This window comes from Schistocerca cancellata, chromosome 5, assembly GCF_023864275.1.
Source record: "Schistocerca cancellata isolate TAMUIC-IGC-003103 chromosome 5, iqSchCanc2.1, whole genome shotgun sequence".
Taxonomy (NCBI): Eukaryota; Metazoa; Arthropoda; class Insecta; order Orthoptera; family Acrididae; genus Schistocerca; species Schistocerca cancellata.
The window spans coordinates 806,355,168-806,370,395 of NC_064630.1; the positions used below are offsets into that span (position 1 = coordinate 806,355,168).

General features: G+C 45.9%; 1 non-coding gene across 1 annotated transcript; it reads left to right on the forward strand.

Annotated features, from left to right (window-relative positions):
- Positions 1-6,219: 6,219 nt before the first annotated feature.
- On the forward strand, positions 6,220-6,294 carry Trnas-cga (transfer RNA serine (anticodon CGA)). Its single transcript has one exon. It is a non-coding gene; the product is annotated as a tRNA-Ser (tRNA).
- Positions 6,295-15,228: the final 8,934 nt, after the last annotated feature.

A 15,228-nucleotide genomic window follows, 5' to 3' on the forward strand; every position in this document is an offset into this window, starting at 1 on the left:
AGAAAATAAATAATAAAAACAGGCGATAAAATCGGAGACTTAAATGCCAACATGGCGGAAAAATCGTGGAACTTAAAACATAGTACAAAGGGATGATGATGCTAATAAAATACGTATGAAGCATACATGTAAAAATAATAGACAGACAATTAAAAAATACAGCGACAGTGTGTTTACTGTTCGCAAGAGACATAAAAAATGGTTCAAATGGCTCCGAGCACTATGGGACTTAACTTCTGAGGTCATCAGTCCCCTAGAACTTAGAACTACTTAAACCTAACTATCCTAAGGACATCACACACATCCATGCCCGAGGCAGGATTCGAACCTGCGCGGCTCCAGACTGTAGCGCCTAGAACCGCTCGGCCACCCTGCCCGGCAAGAGACATAAAATTCACACCCAGCGACAGCATGATTTCTGTTCGCAACACTTTGGAAATACGAACAACACTGAACATTCACTTGAACACTGCACTAAAAAGTTGGCAAATATGACATACCACAGCTGAGGGCAGGTGGGGAGAAAACAGGATGCAAAGGAGGGAAGAGGGAGCCCAGGGAAAGGACAGAGGAAAGTGGGGGGGGGGAGAGGAACAGAGTTGATAGGAGGGATAAATGGAGGGAGAGAGGGCAATATCCATGAGGGGGAGTTGATGGAAACCACCTTGGGAAAGGAGTAGGGGGACATAACAGTGAAGGCATGGCAGGGGGCGGGGGCGGGAGAGGAGAGGAGCAACCAGGGGGTGAGGGAGATCAAGGCGGCGGGAGGTGTAGAGTATGTGGATATGTTCGAGGAATAGGAGCAGACGGGGGAAAGGAATGAGGTCGTAGAGGATCCGCGTGGGGGATGGGAGGCGTATACAGAAGGCGAGGCGGAGTGCATGACACTCCAGAATCTGGAGGGACTTATAGAATTTGGGGGGGGGGGGGGTGGAGTATCCAGGCAGGACTGGCATAACACAGGATGGGACGGATTAAGGATTTGTAGGTGTGGAGGATGGTAGAGGGTTACAACCCCCATGTCCGGCTAGAGAGTAGTTTGAGGAGTCGGAGGCGGTTGCGGGCTTTGGATTGGATAGAGATGAGGGATCCAGATGAGGTAACGGTCAATGGTGAGGCCAAGGTAGGTGAAGGTGGAGGAGAGGTGGACAGGACGGGCGCAGACGGTAAGGGAGAAATCCAGGTGCCAGAAGAAGCGAGTGGCACGACCCACGTTGACTGCGTGGATCTTGGAAGGATTGATTTTCAGGAGCCACTGGTTACACCATGCGGCAAAAAGGTGAAGGTGATTCTGGAGAAGGCATTGGAACCGTTGGAGGGTAGGAGCGAGGGCAAGGAATGCAGTGTCATCGGCATACTGCAAGAGGTGTACTGGAGGGGGCGGGGTTGGGGCATATCTGCCGTGTACAGGAGGTAGAGGAGAGGGGAGAGGACTGAGCCCTGGGGCACACATGCAGAAGGGCAGATGGTGTGGGAATTGGCATTATGGATGGTAACATAGGAGGGGCGGCGGGAGAGGAAGGAGGCCATCAGACGGATGTAGTTGAAAGGAAGGGCGTAGGTTTGGTGTGTTTATTCAGCTACCTATGCAACATGTAATTGCAGACATCCCACAAACTCCACACTTCCTATTCCACACCTCATAACACACAGCGTATCGTCTACTCCAGCGAATTGTACAGTAATACTGAGCAACAGCACGGTGAAGATTCCACCACAACACCACTGCTGTTGTACCCTGATGAACACCTCTTCTCCACTCGGTGGTGAGAACTCAAAGAGACCTCTTCGAGTTCCCGCCGAGTTCCGCCGCTGGCCACTGCAGCGCCCTCGTTCAGGCAGCAGAGGCGACGTCCTGTCCAGTCGCCCACCGCGGCTGGAAATTTAAGCAGCGGCGCGTTCCACCCTCGAATAACACGTGGGACAAATTAACATCTAAATATTATTGTGCGAACTACGACTTACCTGATTTATCACGGCGGTCATTTCTTCCTATGTCGACGTTTGTCAGTTACATATTTTAGCATGCAGAGCAGAACATTTGTGATTGAAATTTCATGTCAAGATGCAACCGCAACGGAAAACGCCTTTGCTTTTAATTTTTGCCATCCGAGCTTGCGTATCATATCTGTGATACTCTCTCCCCTATATCGCGATACTGTAAAATTAGCCACCCTCCTTTGACCATTTCGATGACCTTCGTCAGTCCTATCACTTAATAATCTCTTACCTCTCAACAATACTCCGGAACAGTAGTTTTTAACCACCATGTCGAGACACATCCGTTTGCAGTGATATTTTTAATGTCGTCCAATCTTCCCAAGTTAAAGATATCTCCAAAATACAAATTGCTTCCTTGAAGTAATAAATTCGTAAAATTTGTGCCTCATACCGGTAGTCGATCCGTAATAAAACAAAATCTATTAATCATATGCATTTGATGTTCCTGAGATGTCTCTTAAGGCTCACTTTCGTCTACGATAGCCAACGTCCTTGCAGCAGTGGCGACAACGGTTCCGTCGGTTCACCGAAGTTAAGCTCTGTCGGAATTGGGTAGCACTTGGATGGGTCACCGTCCGAGTCTGCCCAGCACTGTTGGAAAACGGGGCGCACTCAGCCCTCGTAAGGCCAATTGAGGAGCTCCATGAGCGAGAAGTAGTGACCTCGGCCAAGCAAACTGGCAACGGCCGGGAGGGCGATGTGACATGCCCCTCCATCTTCGCATCCAGTGACGTCTGTCGGTTGAGGATGGCACGGCGGCCGATGGGCACCGTTGCTCCTTCCGAGGCCTCCTCGGACTGAGTTTAGTTGTAACTACGATAATGATGTAGTACAGAGCGATGAATTAAAATTTCTGCCAGCACCAAAATTAGAACTGTGGTCATCTGTTTACTAGACACCTGCGCTAGCCATCACAGCGCAATGGCTTGCGCCTATCGCCGCTACATACGCCTCGGAATCATCAACTACATACAGGGTGTTTCAAAAATGACCGGTATATTTGAAACGTCAATAAAAACTAAACGAGCAGCGATAGAAATAAACCGTTTGTTGCAATATGCTTGGAACAACAGTACATTTTCAGGCGGACAAACTTTCGAAATTACAGTAGTTACAATTTTCAACAACAGATGGCGCTGCAAGTGATGTGAAAGATATAGAAGACAACGCAGTCTGTGGGTGCGCCATTCTGTACGTCGTCTTTCTCCTGTAAGCGTGTGCTGTTCACAACGTGCAAGTGTCCTGTAGACAACATGGTTTATTCCTTAGAACAGAGGATTTTTCTGGTGTTGAAATACCACCGCCTAGAACACAGTGTTGTTGCAACAAGACGAAGTTTTCAACGGAGGTTTAATGTAACCAAAGGACCGAAAAGCGATACAATAAAGGGTCTGTTTGAAAAATTTCAACGGACTGGGAACGTGACGGATGAACGTGCTGGAAAGGTAGGGCGACCGCATACGGCAACCACAGAGGGCAACGCGCAGCTAGTGCAGCAGGTGATCCGACAGCGGCCTCGGGTTTCCGTTCGCCGTGTTGCAGCTGCGGTCCAAATGACGCCAACGTCCACGTATCGTCTCATGCGCCAGAGTTTACACCTCTGTCCATACAAAATTCAAATGCGGCAACCCCTCAGCGCCGCTACCATTGATGCACGAGAGACATTCGCTAACGATATAGTGCACAGGATTGATGACGGCGATATGCATGTGGGCAGCATTTGGTTTACTGACGAAGCTTACTTTTACCTGGACGGCTTCGTCAATAAACAAAACTGGCGCATATGGGGAACCGAAAAGCCCCATGTTGCAGTCCCATCGTCCCTGCATCCTCAAAAAGTACTGGTCTGGGCCGCCATTTCTTCCAAAGGAATCATTGGCCCATTTTTCAGATCCGAAACGATTGCTGCATCTCGCTATCTGGACATTCTTCGTGAATTTGTGGCGGTACAAACTGCCTTAGACGACACTGCGAACACCTCGTGGTTTATGCAAGATGGTGCCCGGCCACATCGCACGGCCGACGTCTTTAATTTCCTGAATGAATATTTCGATGATCGTGTGATTGCTTTGGGCTATCCGAAACATACAGGAGGCGGCGTGGATTGGCCTCCCTATTCGCCAGACATGAACCCCTGTGACTTCTTTCTGTGGGGACACTTGAAAGACCAGGTGTACCGCCAGAATCCAGAAACAATTGAACAGCTGAAGCAGTACATCTCATCTGCATGTGAAGCCATTCCGCCAGACACGTTGTCAAAGGTTTCGGGTAATTTCATTCAGAGACTACGCCATATAATTGCTACGCATGGTGGATATGTGGAAAATATCGTACTATAGAGTTTCGCAGACCGCAACGCCATCTGTTGTTGAAAATTGTAACTACTGTAATTTCGAAAGTTTGTCCGCCTGAAAATGTACTGTTGTCCCAAGCATATTGCAACAAACGGTGTATTTCTATCGCTGCTCGTTTACTTTTTATTGCCGTTTCAAATATACTGGTCATTTTTGAAACACCCTGTACTATTAACATATTACCTACGCCAGAGGTACAGGCAAGACTAACCCCACTTATCTAAGTTGATGTTCCAATACTGGAGAGCCTCGACGATACTGACGCGGGCATGTAAGTGGAACAGCAATGAGCTAAGCCATAAGTGGGAATTTCTAGCGTGAAGCGACACGTACTAGGCTATCCCGTGCATGTTTGTACCTGGAAGGTGAGTGTGGCGTAATGGCTAGCACATGTGCTTACTAAGCAGAAGAACCCTTTCCGAATACCAGCACTGGCGCGTATTTTAATTCATTGTTTCGGTCTACGTCATTATCGTAGATAAAACAAAATGTATTGTATGTAGTTTATGTATTTACTTGGCGTAAATGGAAAAAAAACACGTGTAGGCGTGTCATAGAAGTTTGTAATACACTGTACTTTGGTGTGCCCCAAAGCAAACGAGGCGGCATAATACGGCTCTAGAAAAGGACAAAAGCAGTCCAGTGAATTTATTGCATTTTCTAAGTGCAGTCTTCGGTTTGCCTTGCCATTTCCTATGTCAGGGCTCCAATTTAAACTTTTTGTAATTGTTACTCCTTGATATTACAGCAGTCGACAAACCCTTAAATCAGTGTTGTGTATCATGTGACGGAAGCTTTGTAGTGATCAAATCGAGAACCTCAGTTGCTTCTATTCACACTTTGCAGACATCATGTCCAATCAGTTTGTAATTATTTATGATCTTCTGATACTTAACTAGTCAGTAAATAACAGCATCATCTGCCTACAGTCTAAGAAGGCTTTTCAGACTGCCCCCCCCCCCCCTAAAAGAAAGTCGTTTAAGTAGATTAAGCCAGCAGAGGAGCTACAAAGTTTTCTTGCGGACCGTGGGTATAAATTTGCTTTCATTTCCCATCACTTTCTACGAACTGTGGCCTTTCTGGCAGGAAATAAGGAACTTCCTGGCAGATTAAAACTGTGTGCCCGACCGAGACTCGAACTCGGGACCTTTGCCTTTCGCGGGCAAGTGCTCTACCAACTGAGCTACCGAAGCACGACTCACGCCCGGTACTCACAGCTTTACTTCTGCCAGTACCTCGTCTCCTACCTTCCAGACTTTACAGAAGCTCTCCTGCGAGTTGGTAGAGCACTTGCCCGCGAAAGGCAAAGGTCCCGAGTTCGAGTCTCGGTCGGGCACACAGTTTTAATCTGCCAGGAAGTTTCATATCAGCGCACACTCCGCTGCAGAGTGAAAATCTCATTCTGGAAACATCCCCCAGGCTGTGGCTAAGCCATGTCTCCGCAATATCCTTTCTTTCAGGAGTGCTAGTTCTGCAAGGTTCGCAGGAGAGCTTCTGTAAAGTTTGGAAGGTAGGAGACGAGGTACTGGCAGAAGTAAAGCTGTGAGTACCGGGCGTGAGTCGTGCTTCGGTAGCTCAGTTGGTAGAGCACTTGCCCGCGAAAGGCAAAGGTCCCGAGTTCGAGTCTCGGTCGGGCACACAGTTTTAATCTGCCAGGAAGTTTCATATCAGCGCACACTCCGCTGCAGAGTGAAAATCTCATTCTGGAAACATCCCCCAGGCTGTGGCTAAGCCATGTCTCCGCAATATCCTTTCTTTCAGGAGTGCTAGTTCTGCAAGGTTCGCAGGAGAGCTTCTGTAAAGTTTGGAAGGTAGGAGACGAGGTACTGGCAGAAGTAAAGCTGTGAGTACCGGGCGTGAGTCGTGCTTCGGTAGCTCAGTTGGTAGAGCAGTTGCCCGCGAAAGGCAAAGGTCCCGAGTTCGAGTCTCGGTCGGGCACACAGTTTTAATCTGCCAGGAAGTTTCATATCAGCGCACACTCCGCTGCAGAGTGAAAATCTCATTCTGGAAACATCCCCCAGGCTGTGGCTAAGCCATGTCTCCGCAATATCCTTTCTTTCAGGAGTGCTAGTTCTGCAAGGTTCGCAGGAGAGCTTCTGTAAAGTTTGGAAGGTAGGAGACGAGGTACTGGCAGAAGTAAAGCTGTGAGTACCGGGCGTGAGTCGTGCTTCGGTAGCTCAGTTGGTAGAGCACTTGCCCGCGAAAGGCAAAGGTCCCGAGTTCGAGTCTCGGTCGGGCACACAGTTTTAATCTGCCAGGAAGTTTCATATCAGCGCACACTCCGCTGCAGAGTGAAAATCTCATTCTGGAAACATCCCCCAGGCTGTGGCTAAGCCATGTCTCCGCAATATCCTTTCTTTCAGGAGTGCTAGTTCTGCAAGGTTCGCAGGAGAGCTTCTGTAAAGTTTGGAAGGTAGGAGACGAGGTACTGGCAGAAGTAAAGCTGTGAGTACCGGGCGTGAGTCGTGCTTCGGTAGCTCAGTTGGTAGAGCACTTGCCCGCGAAAGGCAAAGGTCCCGAGTTCGAGTCTCGGTCGGGCACACAGTTTTAATCTGCCAGGAAGTTTCATATCAGCGCACACTCCGCTGCAGAGTGAAAATCTCATTCTGGAAACATCCCCCAGGCTGTGGCTAAGCCATGTCTCCGCAATATCCTTTCTTTCAGGAGTGCTAGTTCTGCAAGGTTCGCAGGAGAGCTTCTGTAAAGTTTGGAAGGTAGGAGACGAGGTACTGGCAGAAGTAAAGCTGTGAGTACCGGGCGTGAGTCGTGCTTCGGTAGCTCAGTTGGTAGAGCACTTGCCCGCGAAAGGCAAAGGTCCCGAGTTCGAGTCTCGGTCGGGCACACAGTTTTAATCTGCCAGGAAGTTTCATATCAGCGCACACTCCGCTGCAGAGTGAAAATCTCATTCTGGAAACATCCCCCAGGCTGTGGCTAAGCCATGTCTCCGCAATATCCTTTCTTTCAGGAGTGCTAGTTCTGCAAGGTTCGCAGGAGAGCTTCTGTAAAGTTTGGAAGGTAGGAGACGAGGTACTGGCAGAAGTAAAGCTGTGAGTACCGGGCGTGAGTCGTGCTTCGGTAGCTCAGTTGGTAGAGCACTTGCCCGCGAAAGGCAAAGGTCCCGAGTTCGAGTCTCGGTCGGGCACGCAGTTTTAATCTGCCAGGAAGTTTCATATCAGCGCACACTCCGCTGCAGAGTGAAAATCTCATTCAGGAAATAAGGAATCCATACGTCGTATGCCTGCAATCAAATCAGAATCTGCATGTGATGAACGATGCTATAATTATTGAGGAAATCTAGAAATATGGTATCAACTTGAGACCTGTATTTCTTTAGAAATGAGAGCCTTGTGTTTACTGAATTCGAGCTCGGTTTGTGTCAATTGGTAGTTTTATTCGAGGTATTTCATATTACACGTGCCACTAAAAATCCGTTAGTGATATGTGCGAACGGATTGCTTCTATTTTCCTTCTTCTGCGTTGGTGTGACTTGTGCAACTTCCCAATCTTTGGATACGAATCTTTCGTCCAGAGAGTGGTTGCGTATGATTGCTGAAAACGGAGATTTTTTTTATCAGCATATGTGGGTACAAGAGCATCATGTCAGTGTTATTCACAAAGTGACCATGAACTGCACCGACAAAATTTCAGAAGCTATCCAGTGATTTTTTGTTTTTTTACTGTTTTGGTAATAGGGTCATGTGAGATCAGGTGGCTGATTCCAGAATAAAAATATAATTTTGATTCATTCGTTATGATACTCTAGTTACCTTGTTACTGACACAATATCTTTACAACGTCGAAAAAGCCTACATTTGTCAATCACCAAAAAGTACAACACGAAACTCAAACTAATGCGAGACTCTCAGTTGAAACTCACCCTTCTTTTCCACAGTGTACTTAGTCTGTTTTATCAGGATAAGCACTGTACCATTGCTCAGGGTCGATTGCTACTGTTTGCAACTTGCAGACATCATGTGCAATCACTTTACAGAGTATATAGCGACGCTGCTGCCACTGTTTTAGACACTTCAAGAATCTTCGAGTTTGGCGCAGTACTTCCAGACTGCGACTGTCCTAGCAATCAGATCCATGTGAGTATCGATTATTCTGTTTTGGACTAGACTCTTCCAGACTGTACATCAAAGTCGTTTTTAAACACGAATACAATGTGTGCTGGCGTCGTGTCATGGTGAAACGACATACGCTGACGAATGCTCAGCGGCACATCCTCTGGGAACTGTGAGAGAACGTTTGAAAGGAATGTTTCGTACACAACTCTGTTCAGTTTATCGGCAACTATGTGAAGTCCACTTATCGGTGACGCCACAGATTCACAGTGGACGTGTTTTGATAGGAGCGACTCACAGGTGCAAGTGGGTTTTCGTCATCCCATACGTGTCTATTCCTGATCTTGAACCTTCCTCTCTTGTGGCGACACAGGACGTACACAACGTGGACTAGACTGGGATTTCAACCCTTCTAAAGCCAGTTAGGGTGTCAGTAGGGAAACAGCTTAAGCAAATTGGATAGGTCATCACTGCTGAAAGAGGTACCCTCGGTAATTTGGGCATTTGCGCCTTGGCCGGAGGAAGTGCTATTCCTTAATTTTTTATTTTTCCAAGAACCTAGTTCAGGGAACATTACATGTGAACTGGACAGGAGGACTCCAGCTGCTATTCTAGTAAGTACGTTGGATGGTTGAATGCAGTTTTGTGTAGTTTGCCAAACATTCTACGCACTTTACCAGATTTTCACGAGCACGAGCTGTGCTGTTTATCTTCGATAACCATGACTCGCATTTGTTACAAGCAAATGAGGTTACTGTCCTATTACCTGCTTCACTTTGCAGCCATAAATGGTAACCGTTTGATAAAAGAGTATTCGAAGGCTTTAAAAAATATGCTACCACGACTTGTAGCACTCGGATGATTTGTCACCCAGGCAAAACTTTATAACTATCTGCTACACTTTAGCAATTACGAAAAGAACCTTTCAAAAAGCTGTGATTCCGTCCAACATTACATCTACATTTCAAGTAGGTGGAATTTGTCAGTTCAACCCATATATATTTGAGAACGCAGACAGTTTTCCCTCTTCCGTCTAAGATCGCCCTGCTCCAGACGCTACACAAATTACCGATGAATCGGGACTAATAGATCCCAATGAACGCGCTCTAATCACAAATGACTTTCTAGAGACAACAACACCCCATTATCTTCCTGGCACATCAGCGCATACAAATTCGCCCTTTCCCCAAAGCCGGACCACGACAGCAATTCAAGAGTTGCCGAAACATAAGGTTTACTGCCATTTTAAGAAACAGTCTCGCCAAAGACAGAATCGCAACAGGATAGAGACAATATGAGAAAAAAAGCCGGGCAGGTTTACAGTAAGTGTGACGTGGCTAAGGTTGACAAATCGAAGAAGGAAAAAATTTCCTAGAAGAAGACGATCTGCATTTTTTTTTTTCAACAAGCTTTGATGACAGCGTGTCAGACATTAACCGTGCTAAAATTGACGGCTGCTTTGCCTCCTTTCATCATAGTTTACAGGCTGAAGAATATTCCCGTGATGAAATCGTTCACACTCACTCTGTTGCAAAGACTGTGGTAAGGACTCTCGTTTTAACGGTTCCCTCTGAGCCTGGAGAACTCCAAAAAGATGAGAGAATGTTATACATAACAAGGCGAATAACGAATCCTCCACAATCGCAATTGAACAGCATGTGAATTACTTTGTTTTTGTGAAGAACCATGCTAACCCGCACCCTAAGAAGATCGTCGAAATCGATGGCAACGAAATTCGTGTGTCCATAATAACCAATTATGGGAAAAACTAGAGGGCCAGACGAGGATGATATCATTTGGTATATCAAAAAATTAAACTCACCTCTTCAAATAAGCAGGTGCCCAACTCCTACAGGGGGCATTCAGTACGTAAGGCAACATAGTTTTTTTCTAAGAGCATATGGATTCATTCAGAATTCCAATACATTATATTATTCCTCACTCTATTGGCTACAAAACCCTGTTTTACAGCACCATCTTCGTTCAATGCGACAGCCTTACGCCACCTTACTGAGAAGGGCTGTATGCCCGCGTGGTAAGACTCTACCGGTCGACGTTGGAAGCAGCTTCTTGCTACATCAATAACTTCCCCATCAACCACGTACTGCTTCTCACGGAGCACATCCTTCATTGGGCCAAACAAATAGAAGCCGGAAGGTGTGAGATCCAGGCTGTAATGTGGATGACGAAGAATTGTTCAATGAAGTTTTGTGAGCTCCTCTGATGTGTGCAGAATTATGGGAGGTCTTACGTTGTCACGGAGAAGGAGAAATTCATTTCCATTTTTGGGGCGACGGACACGCTGAAGTCGTTTCTTCAATTTCCTGAAGGTAACACAATACACTTCGAAGACGATCGTTGCCCCGTGAGAGAAGATATCAAACAGAATAACCCCTTCAGTGTCCCAGAATACTGTCGACATGACTTTAACGGCTGATAGTGTGGCTTTGAACTTTTGGAGGAGAGGTGGTGTAGCTCCACTCCATGGATTATCGTTCTGTTTCCAGATCGAAGTGACGAACCTGTATTTCATCGCCTGTGACGAAGTTCGACTAAAATCTGTGACGATCAGCCTTGTAATGCGTATTCAATTCTGATACTAGAATGTAGACTTACACGGCCGGTAATGTCAAAATAACTTGAGCAAGCAATGAAAGAAACAAAAGAAAAATTTGGAGTAGGTATTAAAATCCATGGAGAAGAAATAAAAACTTTGAGGTTCGCCGATGACATTGTAATTCTGTCAGAGACAGCAAAGGACTTGGAAGAGCAGTTGAACGGAATGGACAATGTCTTGAAAGGAGGATATAAGATGAACATCAACAAAAGCAAATCGAGGATAATGGAATGTAGCCGAATGTGGTGATGCTGAGGGAATTAGATTAGGAAATGAGACACTTAAAGTAGTAAATGAGTTTTGCTATTTGGAGCAAAATAACTGATGATGGTCGAAGTAGAGAAGATATAAAATGTAGACTGGCAATGGCAAGGAAAGCGTTTCTGAAGAAGAGAAATTTCTTAACATCGAGTATAGATTTAAGTGTCAGGAATTCGTTTCTGAAAGTATTTGTATGGAGTGTAGCCATGTATGGAAGTGAAACATGGACGATAAATAGTTTGGACAAGAAGAGAATAGAAGCTTTCGAAATGTGGTGCTACAGATGAATGCTGAAGATTAGATGGGTAGATCACATAACTAATGATGAAATATTGAATAGAATTGGGGAGAAGAGGAGTGTGTGGCACAACTTGACAGAAAGAAGGGACCGGACACTAGGACATGTTCTGAGGCATCAAGGGATCACAAACTTAGCATTGGAGGGCAGCGTGGAGGGTAAATATCGTAGAGGGAGACCAAGAGATGAATCCACTAAGCAGATTCAGAAGGATGTGGGTTGCAGTAAGTACTGGGAGATGAAGAAGCTTGCACAGGATAGGGTAGCATGGAGAGCTGCATCAAACCAATCTCAGGACTGAAGACCACAACAACAACAATTTCATGTCCATTATAATTATCTGGCCTGTTATGCCGTGGTCGGTTGATGCATTCTGTGTCAATTCCCAACGTTTCGTCCCCGTCAGCGGAGGACACCTTCAAAAAAATGGTTCAAATGGCTCTGAGCACTATGGGACTCAACTGCTGTGGTCATAAGTCCCCTAGAACTTAGAACTACTTAAACGTAACTAACCTAAGGACAGCACACAACACCCAGCCATCACGAGGCAGAGAAAATCCCTGATCCCGCCGGGAATCGAACCCGGGAACCCGGGCGTGGGAAGCGAGAACGCTACCGCACGACCACGAGATGCGGGCAGGACATCTTCAAGGGGGTCTGTAGCTCGATGGAAGGTCCAACACACCCACTGGCTCGCTACTGACTGAGCGAGCCAGTGGGTGTGTTGGACCTTTTATAGAGCTACAGACCCTCTTGAAGATGTCCTCCGCTGACGGGGACGAAACGTTGGGAATTGACACAGAATGCATCAACAGACCACGGCATAACAGGCCAGATAATTGTAATCGACATGTATTCAATTCTGCGCAGATGGCCCTTCGTTGCTCTTCACGGTCTTCTGTTAGGCGACGAGAAACCCAGCTCGTACACGCATTTGACCACTCCAATTGGTGGATGAGACTGTGAGCACAACCAACAGAGAAGTCCAGTTGTGTAGCAAGGGGTTTGAATGTGATCTGTGGGTCGCCGCGAATGAGACTGTGCCACGTTGCTACGTTGCAGGAGTTACAGCGGTGTAAAGTAGGCTGGCTGGCAAGAGGGAGATCGGACAGGCTTGAGCGACTTTGCTGCTCTGATGACGGACGCCTCGCCCAACAAATGTTGAAATGGCTCTGAACACTATGGGATTTAACATCTGAGGTCGTCACTCCCCTAGACTTAGAACTACTTAAACCTAACTAACCTAAGGACATCACACACATACATGCCCGAGGCAGTATTCGAACCTGCGACAGTAGAAGCGTCTAGAACCGCTCGGCCTCAACGGCCGGTCCTCGCCCAGCAATTCACCGCATTTCCCTTCACTGCCAGGTCTGCGTAGACATTATGCAAGCGCCTGTGACTATCTGCGATGCTTTGCTTTTCCGCCTAAAGAAACTCAATGACAGCTCTCTGCTTGGAACGCACCCCCGTAAGAGATGCCTTTTTGAAGGTTACGTATAGCGGCGCCACCTATCGAAAGTTCATGAAACTATAGGAGGTGAAGCGGGAACATTCCACGATGTCCCACAACAAATTCCGCATTTTTTCAACCGAAATTTGTAAAGAAAAGAAAATTGTTACATTTCTTATTGAACGCCCTCGTGCATTCATGGTTGATTTACAGATTGACCTAATTCTATTTGAATAGCCATGGGTAATTACAATAATAAACAGTCTTTATTTTACTTGAATAATTCATTATTTGTTCACATATTCCATTTCATACTATCATTTATATATTTACGGAGCTTTTGTTTTTGTTCATATATTTTTTGTTCGTGAGGAATACATTTCTTGAACAATTTATTCGTGATAAGGAAGTCACTCCTCGTTTTGATAAAATAAAATATTTCCCTCGAACATTTTGTGTCATGCTTAAGTTTCGCTGTTCATATCAGGTTAAGGCAACTCACCACCTGGGCTACACCAACTAACCCAGCAGCAAGGTGCGGTTTGCATAGTCGGCCGATGTGGCCGAGCGGTTTTAGGCGCTTCGATCTGGAACCGCCCGGCCGCTACGATCGCAGGTTCGAATCCTGCCTCGGGCATGGATGTGTGTGATGTCTTTAGGTTAGTTAGGTTTAAGTAGTTCTAAGTTCTAAGGGACTGATGACCTCAGATGTTAAGTCCCATAGTGTTCAGAGCAATTTGAATTTGAATTTTCGGATGGCATGGTCGCAAACTTTTAAGCATTCCTTTCGTGCTTTAGTTATTTTTTACTTAGTTATGAAATTTGAAGAGTTGAACGAAAGGGAACACTTCAGTATTTCTATGGGACTGAATTTCTTTGTTTAACTGAATTGTTGGATCGTTTAAACATGAGACTTTACATTTAATAATTTCTTTTAATTTTTTCTTTCTTGTTTAATTTATCCGTTCCAGTAAAAGTACAGTCCAAAAGTTCGATGTTGGTCGGTTCGATCTAAATTATAGAATATTGAGCAATAGAGCACTGGAGACACCAAATCGTTGCCTCATCAAACGTACCGTCTCCATCTCAGTTAAAACGGCCAAATACTTTATTTTCATATTCCATTTCTCAGGAAAGCAATGTCACTATGCTGAAGATTGAAATAAAAGCGCTTTTGGGTCACACAGTTTCAAATAACAACAGACTACATCACGCTTACGTCTGCTCTTGTCGACATCCAGAAAGGGAAGGGAAGACAATTCCAAATCAATGTCGGCGCAACTATGATTGTCAAAGATACATTCTACATTAGAGCTGGTTTCTGTTCTATCAGGCTTACTGTATTACTCGTTTGTTGTATATGTACGGTCCACTCACGTTAACGTGACCACCGCCTACGTCCTACGTCACCGCAAAATAACCACTCTCAGATGGCGGGTGGCAGCACTAGCAATGGAGGGTATGTAATGCGTATTAGGGAGACGCGGAAAACAGTGCAATCGATGCGGTAATATGGGAACGGAGCGATTGATCTGACGTCCAGGAGGGCATGATCATTGACTTTTGAGCCAAAGGTGGAAGCGTTCCTGAGATGAATAAGTTTGTAAACTCTTAGCGTGCTGCCGTGCTTAACGTATACCACGCGTGGGAAAATGACACTATCCAAAACCAGTACCGAAGCAATTGTAGTGCACCACGGGCCATAGATGACAGGGATGAACGACGGCTGCAGAGATGTGTATGGTCGAGTAGACGTGCAACTACTGACAAGGGAACCTCCCCATCGCACCCCCCTCGGATTTAGTTATAAGTTGGCACAGCGGATAGGCCTTGAAAAACTGAACACATATCAATCGAGAAAACAGGAAGAAGTTGTGTGGAACTATGAAAAAATAAGCAAAATATACAAACTGAGAAGTCCATGCGCAAGATAGGCAACATCAAGGAGAATTTGAATTGAGGAGCGTCGTGGTCCCGTGGTTAGCGTGAGCAGCTGCGGAACGAGGGTTCCTTGGTTAAAGTCTTCCCTCAAGTGAAAACTTTAATTTTTTATTTTCGTTTTACATGACAAACTCTTATGTTTTCATCATTTTCTTGGGAGTGATCATTACATCCACAAGAAAACCTGAATCGGGCAAGGTAGAAGAATCTTTTTACCCATTCGCGAAGTGTACAAG